The 13,806-nt window shown below is 36.6% G+C and overlaps 1 protein-coding gene across 5 annotated transcripts in view; it reads left to right on the forward strand.

The window, feature by feature from the left end:
* NEIL3 (nei like DNA glycosylase 3) overlaps positions 1–13,806 on the forward strand; it is a 383,724-nt gene that overhangs the window by 286,105 nt on the left and 83,813 nt on the right. The window contains exon 1 of one of the 5 annotated variants that reach the window (XM_013984008.3): positions 9,538–9,657. The exons of the other annotated variants lie outside the window; for them this stretch is intronic. The gene's annotated coding sequence lies outside the window, so the exon portion shown is untranslated. Of the gene's footprint in view, positions 1–9,537; positions 9,658–13,806 lie in introns of those variants that run through there. 5 annotated transcript variants of the gene reach the window in all.

Raw genomic sequence — 13,806 nt, forward strand, 5'->3', positions numbered from 1 at the left:
GCTGGCCTGAGAAACTAACCAACTCACCATTCTGCCATTGCTGGGGTATGGTCCTGGTCCCCATGGTCTAAAGAAGCATCCATTTTTCAGACATGATAATGTTGAGAAAGATTTAAAAAAAGAAGAAGAAGAAGAAGAAAGCAAGAGCATCCTCTGTAGTCTCATAATAAAGTCTTGGGAAGGCTAGTCGTCTTTATATCCCATTGGCCAAAATGTAATGACATGCTCACGCTCAACTCCAGGGCAGCTGGGACATGAAATTTTTACTGCAGTCATCCATGTGCTCAGCTAAGGGGTCCGTTTATCCAGAAGAAAGGGAGAATGGCTATTGAGGAACACTGCCAAAGATAAAAACATGAAATATGTTTTAAAACTATGACATATCAGTAATTTTAAGTGTATATTATAAATATTAATGGATTAAAGTTTTATATGAATAGATAAAAATAGTTACTACTATCTAATCCATCTATAAACTCCTTGTAAGAAATATATAGAAAACAAAAATATACAGAAAGGAAGAAAATAAAAGAATGAGAAAAGTATACTGTGCTAATAATAATTTAAAAGATAGTCTAGTAATATTAAAATTAGACAAAATAATATTAACGACAAAGGGCATTAATAGGGATAAAAGGAACACAGAATCTTCCATGACATAGAAAAACTATGAGCTTGTATGCACCTAACCACACAGCTTCAAAATACATGAAGCAAAACTAGATTACTATGGTGTTCTAATGGCAATCCACTATTTCCTCACTTGTAATTATTAATTGGAATTTTTCAGTAAGAGAGCCATTCTCTCTCCCCACCTATTTATTTGTTTATATTAGTATGGACTTGTGGATTCTTTTTTTTAATCTATAGGTTAAAATACAATACTATCATCATTTATTTTGTTTCTCAAATTGCTGCCCCTTTGTTCATTGGGACCACCTCAGGTTAGCTCCTTTGCCTTTTCAACCTGCCCTTTCTTTTTTGAGAACTTCCTTACTTTTTGACATCAGACAATGTTCCAGGCTCACGTCTCATTTTCCCTACTTTAGCTGTGGAAAATACCACTTCCTCAAGGAGCCTTCAGAATGGTTAATTGCTTGTTGACAAAATTATTTTTAAAATTTCAAAAAGTGGGAAATATTACTTCACCATAATTTCAGCTGTTAGGTTGTTTGTGCAGCCACTGCACAGAACATCTGCACCATTAAATGGACATTCATTTTCAATTACAGTTTCATAAGGAGAAAAATGCCTTAAAGGAAGTTAAATATGTAAAAATTAGAGTTCATAGTTTCCTTCATTTAAATTGTTCAATAATGTGCTCTGAACAATTGCACAAAGATTAGAATTATCATGCAATCGCCAACATTCTGCCATGTATTGCTTAAACTGTATAAACATTTGTTGGTTCAAAAAGTACTGAATATTCTTTCTTGAGTAGCTGATATACTTTCTATTAATATGCTAACTTCATTCTCAATTCTAATGTAATCCTCAAATTTATTGTCCTACATATTTAATCATTTAAAAGTTTATAAAAGATTTTTCACAGTATTAACATTTTACAGTCATTATTAGTTACCACACTACTGTGCTTTTGCAATAGTAAATAAGTATTTTTATTTCAAAATAACAGATTTTCATCACAAAAACAACATAAGGAAAATTTTCTTTCTGAGTAACATCTAGAATATTTACATATATTTGTAAATGAATATTCAGATATTCACAATAAATCCAAAGATCATGTCTTATTTGTATAACTGATGTTGTAACCTTGTTTAAAAATGAAATAAACCTTTGATATCACAGAATTATTGATCATACTCTAGTTCAGGAATATCAGAAATTATATTGAATCTGGCTTACAGCAATTTAATCTATTAAGGACCAAGGTTGAAATCCCACTAAATAGCTGGTTTTGGCCAAATATCAAAGGCAAACAAAATCTCCATGCAACTCTTATAACTAGGAGTAAATCTAACATAAATTATGATAACATGCTGAATAATATTAATAAGGATTTGTATCAATGGAAATAAATCATGCTTGTGGTTGCAATAAGATAAAAATATAATTCTCTTCAAATGAATTATTAACCTCAACTCAATTGCAAGCAAATTTCCAGTGGGGTTTTTCATAGAACTGGACAGTCTTATCACAAATTTACATAGGAGAATAGCAAGACAAAAATAAGTTAAAAAGAAACAAGAAAGAGTAAGGTGGGGGTGTCTAAGGCCATCTTGAGGAAGAGGAATCATTTTCTAACTTGAACAATGGTGCCACTTGAGTTTGCATGGCTCAGTGGGTCTTGTCCTCACAAATGGCAAGCCTTGGTTTAAATGTATAAGTTAGACCAATGCAATAAAAGTAAGAGGATAAAAACAGACCCATGAATATTTAGAAAATTGATATAGGACAGAAAGTCCATTAAAAATAAATGAAAAAAAATGAATAAATAAATAAATAAATAAAGGAGTTCCCACTGTGACTTAGCAGGTTAAGAACTCAGCATAGTGTCTGTGAGGATGTGGGTTCGATCCCTGGCCTTGCTCTGTGGCTTAAGGATACAGCACCACTGCAAACTGGTGGCTCAGATCCAGTGTTGCTGTGGCTGTGAAGTAGGCCTGCAGCTGCAGTTCCAATTCAACCCCTGGCCTAGAACTTCCATATGGCACAGGAGTGGCCATAAAAAGAAAAAAAAAATTAAAATTAAATAAATATATAAAGAGTTTTCTATTCAATAAATTTTACCCAGGGATAAGATTTTATTACACATAATAAAAGTAAAATTAGAGATATACCTTACAAACCATTCTAAGTGAATGAAGACCTACTCTGTAAAATTTTGGAAAGAAAACAGTAGATATCTTTATAGTTGCAAGATAAAGATTTCTTCAACATGATTCAAAAGCTCAAAACATAAAAAGAGAAGATTGATCAATTTAAATACCCTAAATTTTTAACTCTTCAACTGAAGACCATACCCAAGTGAAAAGACCAATTGCCAATGGGAAGAGGCTATTTGCAATTCATGTAATTGACCAAGAATTAGTTATAACTATATATAAAGTGTTCTTAGTTAATAAAAAAAATTGGCCAATAACCAAAAAAGTGAGAAAAAATGAATAGGTAATCCAACGACAAGCTTATGTCAAATAAATGTATGAAAAGATACTCGAGCTCATTTCTAAGTAGGGAAATGAAAAAATAGTTAAATATTATTTAATATCCATCAGATTAACAACACTGAAAACGCATTATGATATTAACCTAGGTAAAGTTGTGGCAAAATAGGGAAATTTTATACACTGCCAAAAGTGTAAAGCTATACAAATACTCTGGAGGGCAATATAGCACTGATCCTGATAAAGTTGTTGAAAAGTACATTTGAACATAGCAACCCTAGCACATGTAACAAGCAGCAGACATAGGGTGGGAATTCATGTTTATAATAATGAAAAACTGGACCCAAGCCTAACTGCTCATTGAATAAATCGTGATGTACTCCATCAAGGCATAATGTGCCAATACATAAGAATGAATAATTCAGGAGTGTAGGTATTAACATGGTGAAAACCCAAAAACAGAATATTGAAAACTACAGGCAAATTAAATATGATATTCACAGTCAAAGACTGTATAAAGACTGAAAATATACACGTCACATAGCGGGTGTGGATAGATCCTTGTGCAATAATAGAATAACTGCATGCATGAAATTGACAAACATTCTAGTGAAAAAAATATGAGTGGAGGGCAGGGAGGCAGTCTGGAAAAGGCAGTCAAGTTCTGCAATTCTTTCTGTCATCTTTTATTTCTTTAAAAAACCCAAATGTATCAAATTCTTAAATTGCTAAAGATTTGATAGAGCTTAGTGTGTTCTCTTGCATGATAATTATATCGTTTGCATGCTTTTCTGTGTGCTTGAAAAGAACTGCTGATAAAAAGGGAGGTTTTACCATGTTCAATTAATAAAGAATGATGATAGAGCCAGAACTAATGTAGCTATCATAGTAAACACAGATGCAAGATAAAGGACATAAGTCAAAAAAATAAATAAATAAAATAAAAGGAGTCACAGCAAGCACTGCACAACCTTCCTCCTGTATATCTGTAAGTGCTACTTTTGCTTAATAAGGAAGGTTGCACAAGAATGAGACACAGCTGCCTTATAAACCAATCAGCAAAAGAGAAGATAATAGTCTTTAGCATTGTGTGTGCAGGAAGTGAATTTCCTATCATAAATAAAAGCCTCTTGTCCAAAACTAAAATAACATGGCTATAATGTGACTAATGGCATAAAGAATCTAACAGCAAAGAACAGAAAGAGATTCTTCTGAAATTTATAAGTTACAGTACAGTTATGTTTAGGTAGGAAACAAAGACTTGGGGGGGGGGGGGCACACTCGCAACATATGGAGGTTCCCAGGCTAGGGGTCAAATCAGAGCTACAGCTGCCAGCCTACACCACAGCCAGAGCAACATGGGATCTTCGACCTACACCATAGTTCACGGAAACCCCGGATCCTTAACCCACTGAGCAGGGCCAGGAATCAAACCTGCATCCTCACGGATGCTAGTCAAATTCGTTTCTGAGCCACGACAGGAACTCCCAACAAAGACTTTTTTAAAACTGAAAAGTTAAAGTTAAAACTGAGTTATCCAAGGAAGAGCATAACTAGTTCTTAAGGCACTTAAATAACTGATCATAATGATTTTAATTTACGAAAGTCATTTATTTCACAGGTAACTGATTATTTCTCCTAGACTTCCAATTGCACTTTCAACCACATACACGGTGATATTGGCTAGTGCCAACGTTTCATCTATTTATAAAATCTCATGGACCCTGTTGCCATTTAGCACAGTGAATACTCATTTGTAAACAAAATGGTGATGCATTATGATAGCCAAAGGGCAGAGCTTTACCTGGACAGATTCATCATGTTTTAACGTGGCACGGCTTGATGCTCACACTAACATCAAGCACTCTGAAAGGTGCTTGCCGGAGATTGATGACCTAAACGATTACTGAAACTTAATAATAGCATCAGCAACTGCAGGGTGCTGTTGCCCAGAACAGAAATAGTACTTTCAATTCTCAGCCATGCTTATTGTTAACCAAGTTATATTAAATACTTTAACCAGAGAAAATGTTAGAGAAAACTGTAATCTTACTCTATACTAGTCATTACATCATATTTTGATATGGTCTTAGCAAATATTGTATCAAAAATAATTCCCTTGCATGTATACTCAGCAGTAAGATTGCTATGGGACTTCTATTTTTTAATTTTCTTGAGGAACTGCAATACTGCACTATTTTACGTTCCCACCAGCAATGTTCAAAGATTCTAATTTCTCCACATTCTCAAAATGAAATTAGGATCTCAAAGAGATATCTGCATGTTTATTCTAATAGCCAAGCTATGGGAACAACCTAAATATCCATCAACAGATGAATGGATAAAGCCAATACGGTATATACATACATACACACATTCAATAGAATATTATTTCGTCTTAAAAAAAGAAAAGCCTGCCATTGGCAACACGTCTGAGCCTGGAGGACACGATGCTATGTGAATTAAGCCAGTCACAGAAGGACAAAGAATGCATGATTCCAATATATGAGGAACTTAATATAGTCAAACTCGGAGTACCCGTTGTGGCTCTGTGGTGACGAACTAGTATCCATGAGGATGTGGGTTTGATCCCTTGTCTTGCTTAGTGGGTTAAGGATACAACATCGCTGTGAGCTGTGGCGTAGGCTGGCATCTGTGGCACAGGCTGCCAGCTGCAGCTCCGATTTGACCCCTAGCCTGGAAACTTCCATATGCCATGGATGTGGCCCTAAAAAGTAAAAAAATACAATAAAATAAAATAGTCAAACTCATAGAAGCGGAGAGTAGAATGGTGATTGCCAGGGCCAGAGGCGGGGAATCTGGGGAGTTACTGTTATACAAATATAAAATTTTGTGTATACAAAATAAATAAATTGTAGAGAACAACTGCACAGCATCATGCCTATAGTTGACAGTACTGCATTGTGCTCTTAAAAATTTGATGAGGTAGATGTCATGTTAAGTGTTCTTACCAGAATTTTATGTTAATCAACCATAAACATTATAAAACAATATATAAATGTGTTTATCAAGATAGTATTTCATTGACTATATGACACACGGGAGGCACCAAATGAAAATCTAGAAAGAAAATAACATAATCCTGGTCATATACATATTTAATATGAAACATATCCCCAAAAATCCATCCTATACTTTATTTATGTAACCTGCAGTATACATCTATGAGGTAAAGGTGTCAAAGAAGATGATTTTTTTGGTTTTCTTCTTTTTTACCCAGAAAAAGCTTTTACTTCCTGTTATTGACTTGATAGTTTGATAAAAATATATTTTGCCAGAAAGTGCCTCTATTTGGACCAAAGATTTTCCCGTTATATAGTTTAGCAAATTTCAGTAATTTCACTGAGAAGTATCAGAAATGATGGCATGATCACTGTGAACAAAGCATTACAAGGTGAAGATACAGCTTCTGTAATATTCCAGAAGTAGCTGAGTTGTACATTTTAACACTGTGGTTGATTCACACTCATCCCAGAGCTTACTATTTATATCTTTTTTAGAGCTCTTTGCATGTCTATAAAATTTGAGGATACAATTCAATAAAACACAAGTCAGTGAGTGAATTTTTAATTTAAATTTTGTTGTGGGCATTATCAACAAAGGCAGGCCATTAAAAAGGCTGTTTCTTTACCAGTGAATTAATGATAGAAGGACAACTAGTGTAAACTATTCTGCCGACAGGCCAATAATGAAAACACAGTTAAAGCAGTAAAGCTTGCCAACTACTGATGAGACTCAGGAGAAATTCCTTAACAGATGTTTCCCTGAGCAAATATATACTTTGCCTACTCTGATTATGGTGGTCTTGAGAATTCGTGATTTGATTCAACATTCAGCTGCTTTTCAGCGGGCTCATAAAAATATGATTCTTACAAAGAGTATATTCTAAATTTTCCTTTTCTAAGAACCAATATATAACATATTTATGGTTCTCAGTCCCATATGGCGAAGCAGTGGTCCAACAGCACTGTTTATAACACTATAATTAAAGTGATGTCAGCATTTTATTCTGAACGAAAGGAGGCAATGCCTTTCTCTTTTGCTTTGTTTTGTTTCATTCTGTATGCTCCCTTTAGTTGAGTGCCCACTGGCTGCAGTAATCTGCTCCAAACTCCCATTTGCCTCCTGCTAAGAATGTCTCATGTCTTGCTCTTGGCTGAATGATTTGCGTACAAACAGTTTAAAAGAGCTTTGTTTTTGAACACTGAGAGATTGTTCCTGCCACACAGTTCCACCTTTCAGGTTAATCTCTAATCATGATAGTATTTTGAAGACTTCTTTCTGGAATGAGCATTAGCACGAAATAGTTGGCAGTTTGTAAAAGCAATACAACCAAATCTACAGGGAGGAGAGACCCACAAATTATTGAGTCCCGTTATGATGCCTGTCACTGGCATCTCTGTGGCTTTACTAATGTCTATTTGTGTGTATTAAAGACAAAATTATTTTAGTTATTTCTTTCTAAAAATCTTCTGTCTTCCAGATTTTTTTTATTGAGTGAGAAACACCAAAATATGCACTTAGTAGTTGTGTGACATTGGGCAGTTGATTTAATTCAGCTCAACCTCAAATTCCCTGAGGATGGGGTGGATAATAATAAGAATACTTACTTGATCAGATCATGTAAGGATCCAACTGGATAACCCATGCCAGGGCTGAACACAAAAGCCCTCCGTGAAAAGGGCCCGCATCCTCCCCCCTCCCTACCTGGAGCGGCTCCATCCTGGTCACCACCATCACCCCTCACTCTGCAGGTGCCTGAAGACAATTCCATGTATCTAACTCTCTACCCAAAGCCAATACCTTTTTTTTGCTTTTTAGGGCCACACCTGGGGCATATGGAATTTCCCCAGGGTCAAATCAGACAGAGCTGCAACTGCCGGCCACAGCCACAGCAATGAGGGATCCAAGCCAAGTCTGAGAACTATACCAGAGCTCACGGCAACACCATGTCCTTAACCCACTGAGCGAGGCCAGGGATTGAACTTGTATCCTCATGGATAATAGTTGGACTTGTTTCCGCTGAGACACAACAAGAACTCCCAATGGCAATCCTTTTTAAACAGTTTAAACTCTTTAAAAAAAATTCAAATGAAAGCAACAAATTAACCAAATCAACGACTGCTGTTAAGATTAATAATTATCCTCTAGGTTCCATGAAGGGGCAAATCCGTGTCTGTTTTCTTAGTGCAGTGCCGGGCGAAGAAATTATGTGCTTCATAAAATGGTCTTTAGAGTCGTTAAAAAAAAATTGTGATCTTACGTGCAGTAACACAATTTGCTTAAGTGAAAACAATTCATTTTTGAGGCTGTTCTGGTTGGTAGTGAAAAAGTCAGCCTTGCTCTGGTATTACTTGATTATCAGCTTCCACACGAATCTAGTATTAGAACCGATATTAATTCACACTTTCAACAAGAGGCTTTAAGCTAAATCTGGAAGACATGCCATGGTGTTATCAAAGAGCACTAAGCAAGCTGCTAGACATGGTGATTGGCAGGGAAACAAAACCCACAGAAATCCTGAGGCAAAGAACTGTCCAGTACTACTCTTTACACCTCCTGGCTGTGGCCTGAAAATGTTAATTGCTATTCAGTGCCTCTTGTTGATAAACCACAGTTGTCCCAGCTCTCCTAATTTACATTTGCAGAATTCATACTTCAGGAGCATCTCATATCCAACTCCATTTAAAAGAATAATTGCATCTGTGCCTCATTAAAAGAAAAAGGGTTCTGGCTAATAATATTTCCCACTTATCTTTTGAGTATTATATATATTTTAGGTCACCTTAAAATATGAATGAACAATCTCCTGCACAATTTGATGAGAGCCCAGTGATCATTTGGCTGTACTGAAAATTTATCAACAGTAAATTAACCACCAAGAGGACAGCCTTTCACCGTAACAACAGAATCACAAGCACGTATTCTAGGCTGAACTCACAGGTGTTTTTATATTTGCATTCTCAAAGTTGACAGGTGGCAGATTCAACAATACAGCCTTTAAAAACTGCCCTTAATGCTTGATTATCACAACCACAATATTTCCACATGTCCCGAGAGGGAAGAACATTCAAATCTTGGAAGGATTTCCCTGTTATCAAGAGATAATTCACAGGTGCCATCTTCCCTTACCAGTTGTAACATTCTCAGAGGTTGAAAGCTGCTAGAATCATTAACTGACTCTGCATTATGCCATTTCTCTTGCTGTCTCACCTGTCACCTTCTGGCTCCTCTTTCCTCGCCTTACTGTCTCCTCCTCAGAAATGCCATCAGGATCACTGCTTCCTTTCCTCAGGCAGCCTGACAGGCTGCTGTTTTGCTATCGTCCTCAAGGGGGCGCTGGTGGACCGCGAGCCTGTTCTACATGTTTCGAGCGGGAGTTCCTGCTGATCTCCTTCCAGCCCAGGAAGAGAAATACTCAGAGCAATAGTGGCTGCTTTGAACCAGTGCTATAGGCCACGGTTTTTTCTTCTGATTCCAAAAGATAACTTGTTTATATGAATGAAATGTAAGTATCCAGCATCCTAGAGGTAGCTACCTTCTTTTTCTGGGTGGTGGTTTTGCAAAGTCAGTGCAAACCTGTTTGTCTTAGAAGTTGATTATACGAACTTCTTTTTACTGAATCCCACTAAAATGCTGGCTTTTCTTTGGCTTTTAAATCATTGTATTTAAAGTATGAATTAAGTAGTAAACCTGAGTCAGCTTGTTAATGCTATTATAGAATTATGTATTAATAATTATAATAGTTTACAGTTATGTCATTATAATTACATTGTAATTGCATATTGCTGCATCAGTAACCTTTATAGTAAGTATTGTCTAAATATTTAAATCCACAAATGTTGACATGTACCTAATCTACAGTGAGCATCATAATAGCTTGTAACTCTTATCAACAATACTATGAAGCACTTAATAGTATCTGTCACATATCTTCTCTTTAATTTCATAATAACATGTAGAGATTTTCTAAATTTGCTTTTTATACATATCATAGTTATTTATGTTTGAAAAACATCTGATTTCAAAACAGTTTTAAAGATGGTTTCTGTGTTCAAAAGCATCTTTCACATGGTGTCTGTGATACAAGTGAACTAGCTGAAATAATGAAGAAAACATCTGTTAAAAGGGATAAATACTCTGGGATAAATACTCTGTCAAAAATGTGCCATTAATCATCACGACTATTGCTATAAAAGTATAAAAAGCAGAATGAGTGATATTTATAAAACATAAATAGGATCATGTCACACATCCCTACCAAAATCTTCCAGTGACTTCCCCTTGAAATAAAATGGTATGCAGAAGTTAAAGAGTCTACGAAGCCCTACATGATCCAGTCCCTCCTACTCTAACCTCTCCTTAAGGAGTCCTGCTTTCCTCTTCCCTGTGCTGCTCTCATCACAGTGCCCTGCTCCCATTTCTGTAAAAAGCATTCCTGCCCTGCCTTGGCCCTCTTCTCCTGAGCAAGAACCTCCCACCCTTTGCCTGGCTCACTGTTCCTCTCTTTTCAAGTATCAGCTTAAATGTCATTTTCTGAGTCCTACACTGCTTATCCCTCCATTACACTCTTTTTTAACACCTTCTGCTATTCCTTCTTGACACGTGTTACATTTGTAATTTTTGATGGGCTTTTCAGGATTATGTATCTTTCATTTCCACAAAAGTTCGAGTAGGGGTCTTAGCTTACTGGTTAACAATATGGCTAACTAGAGTCACAATCCCAGCTCTGCCAGTTACTTCCTTTGTGGCCTGTGTGTCTCCTATGTAAAAGGTGGTGAAGACTGAATAAGTAAAAGGCCCATAGTAATTACTATGCAAATGCTTATGCAGTATTTTCATCTTTATTGTATTGGCTTTAATGGCTACCACATTATAAGCCCTCAGAAGTATTCACCATCTGAATTAATGAATGAGAATCTTTTCCTTGTCCTTATAGAGAACTGTACACTAAATGAAGGAACTCTTCCAGTTCCTGGGACATGGATCTTAATTTTCTTGAGCATTGTGGGACAAAAATGCATATGAGAAATAAGAGGGTTGGGACACATAGGCCTTGAAATTGATTTCCTTTCTACTTTGCCTGTCTCTTCTGTTATGCTCCAGAGTTGAGAACAAATCCGGTGTATATTAAGGCCATGACTTATGATACCTGTTTAATTCACTCCCTCATCAAGTATTGTTTGAGCACCTACTATGCTCGAGGCATTATTCTAACTGCCAGGGATATAGAAAACCACCCAAACAAAATCCTGCCTTTGTGGAATACACACTCAGTCACAGCAGGAAAACTTTGGCTTATCTCCAACTCTGTGGATTTCTAAAGTAAATATGATGAAATATCTTGTACCCTCTCTCTCCCAACCCTGGAAAATTCCAGAACTATTTACTCAAGTTTCCCTAAGCAACTGGGGAATTTCAGAGCTGATCTGAGGTCTGCAAATACAGCTATAGAAAATCTAACTAAATTAATGAAGTGTTTCTCAAAAAGTATAAATTTTAGTAGAGTCTGTTACTCAAAATGCACAATCCATGGACAGATGTGTATGGAGAACAATAGTTTTTTTTAAAGCTTTTAAAATTACCATTACTGTGGCTTTTCTTGCTTTGTTATGTTTCATCTTGCCTTGACTTTGGGACCCTCTCATTAACATAGCCATTTAAATACCAGATCAGACTTGTCCTACTGTGCACACTTGAGCAAGTTACTAGAGTTTTCTAGGTGTCAGTTTCCACATCTGTAAAATGGGTATAATAACAATTATCATTTCATAAAGTTATTGAGAATTAATGAGTCAGTACATGTAATTTGTATAGTTCAGAACTTGACCCATGATGGGGACTCAGTGTTAATTTTGTTATTGTAATTCTTGTTATACACCTCCCAATGAACCAAGAAAGTCTTTATTCCAGGAATTGATTTCTATAGAACACACTTGGGAGACAGTAAGCTTCATGAAGACATTAAACATGCAGAAAATGCCAATTAAGTTCACTCTGGCCACTTCAAAAGAAGCCCTGGGTCAACAGACAGACAAATCAGCTCTTGTAAGAAAGGCAAGTAGAGTAGATAAACCCCAGCCATCCATGCTCCAGGGGAGGACCAAAGGCCCCTGCAGGGACAGTGAAATCCTGTTCCAACTCAGACGACCTCCGTGACACGACAATAAACTGCAATGCACATGAATAGCCACACAGCCTGGCTATATTTAAAGTTAAGAGCTCTAATATTACTAATGAGATCACTTAGGTTTCCCCCAAAAATTGTGAATGTAAAAATGAGAAATGCATACAGAGTCTTATCATAACGAATGCCATTTAACCAAAAGCTTTTTTCCATATATAACCAATAAATGTACGAGGAATGTCCTGCCTGTAAATATCGTAGAAGGCAATTCTTCTCTTGCCTCACTCCCAAATAAGTCATTTAAAAATTGTCAGTCTCAAACTCCCATCCTATCAGACTTATATCTCTGAACGAACAACCACATAGAATAATTTAAAAAACAATCTTGCAGACAGAGAAGAGGTAAAGTTTACACCTTTCATCTTCTTATTTTCTCTACCAAGTCATTACACTAGGCTGATAACCAGTGCTGATGGGGGAAAGGGGTTAAACGAGTAAATGATTTCAAGAATAGAAGTCAGATGAGGAATCAGGAATCTTGATACACAGATATATTAGAAAACAAGACAAGAGAAGTAAAAATCCAAATGTGGTAGAGGTGGGGGCTTGGTTATATGTGTTCACAGGGTTTGTAAAGCAGGCACCAGTTGGTAGTTTGCACCTAATTTAGTTGGTTACCCAGCCTAGCTTTACCTGTATGAGGTATGGTTATAAAAGTCTTCTGATGCTGAGACTTGGAGGTTCATATCAAAAAATAAAGTACATCCTGGCTGACTGAGGAAGGACGGTGAAAGACTGTGCCTGGAAATATTCATATGTCTCTACAGTGATGATCCTCTGTGAATTCTTTCTCCTGACCCTTGCCCTTTATAAAGGGCACCTTGTCTTTACCTAAATACCTGTCCTCCTTTCAAATATGCAACCCAATGTAACCATTACACCAACCTAGCTGAAGTATTTCTTTTCATTGCTAATTTCAAGGGTTAAATATGATGCTTGGTTCTATTGGTCCTTCAGTTCTATCCCACTAGCAGTGCAACTTATGCTAACATACTACCTAGATCTAAGTTCTGCGGCAACAAAATTCAGCTACCTCTTCTGTTTCATGATAATGCTATTTTGTATGTTATTTTCTGTATCTGCAGTTGGGTGCTATCATTTTGATTTTTGTGATAGAATTCAAAATATCTTCAGTCAATTTAAAAATACCATGTGAAACAGTGTTTACAATTTTGTGCCATATGTCTATTAAGAGTATCCTTTTCATGGAGTTCCCGTCGTGGTGCAGTGGTTAACGAATCCGACTAGGAACCATGAGCTTTCGGGTTCGGTCCCTGCCCTTGCTCAGTGAGTTAAGGATCCTGCGTTGCCGTGAGCTGTGGTGTAGGTTGCAGACACGGCTCGGATCCCGTGTTGCTGTGGCTATGGTGTAGGCCAGTGGCTACAGCTCCGATTCGACCCCTAGCCTGGGAACCTCCATATGCCCTGGGAGCGGCCCAAAGAAATAGCAAAAAGACAAAAAAAAAAAAA

The sequence above is a fragment of the Sus scrofa genome, chromosome 15 (genome assembly GCF_054392235.1).
Source record: "Sus scrofa isolate SSC_HxYL_T2T_F1_AM1 chromosome 15, Sscrofa_HxYL_maternal_Yorkshire_Landrace_v2.0, whole genome shotgun sequence".
Classification (NCBI taxonomy): Eukaryota; Metazoa; Chordata; class Mammalia; order Artiodactyla; family Suidae; genus Sus; species Sus scrofa.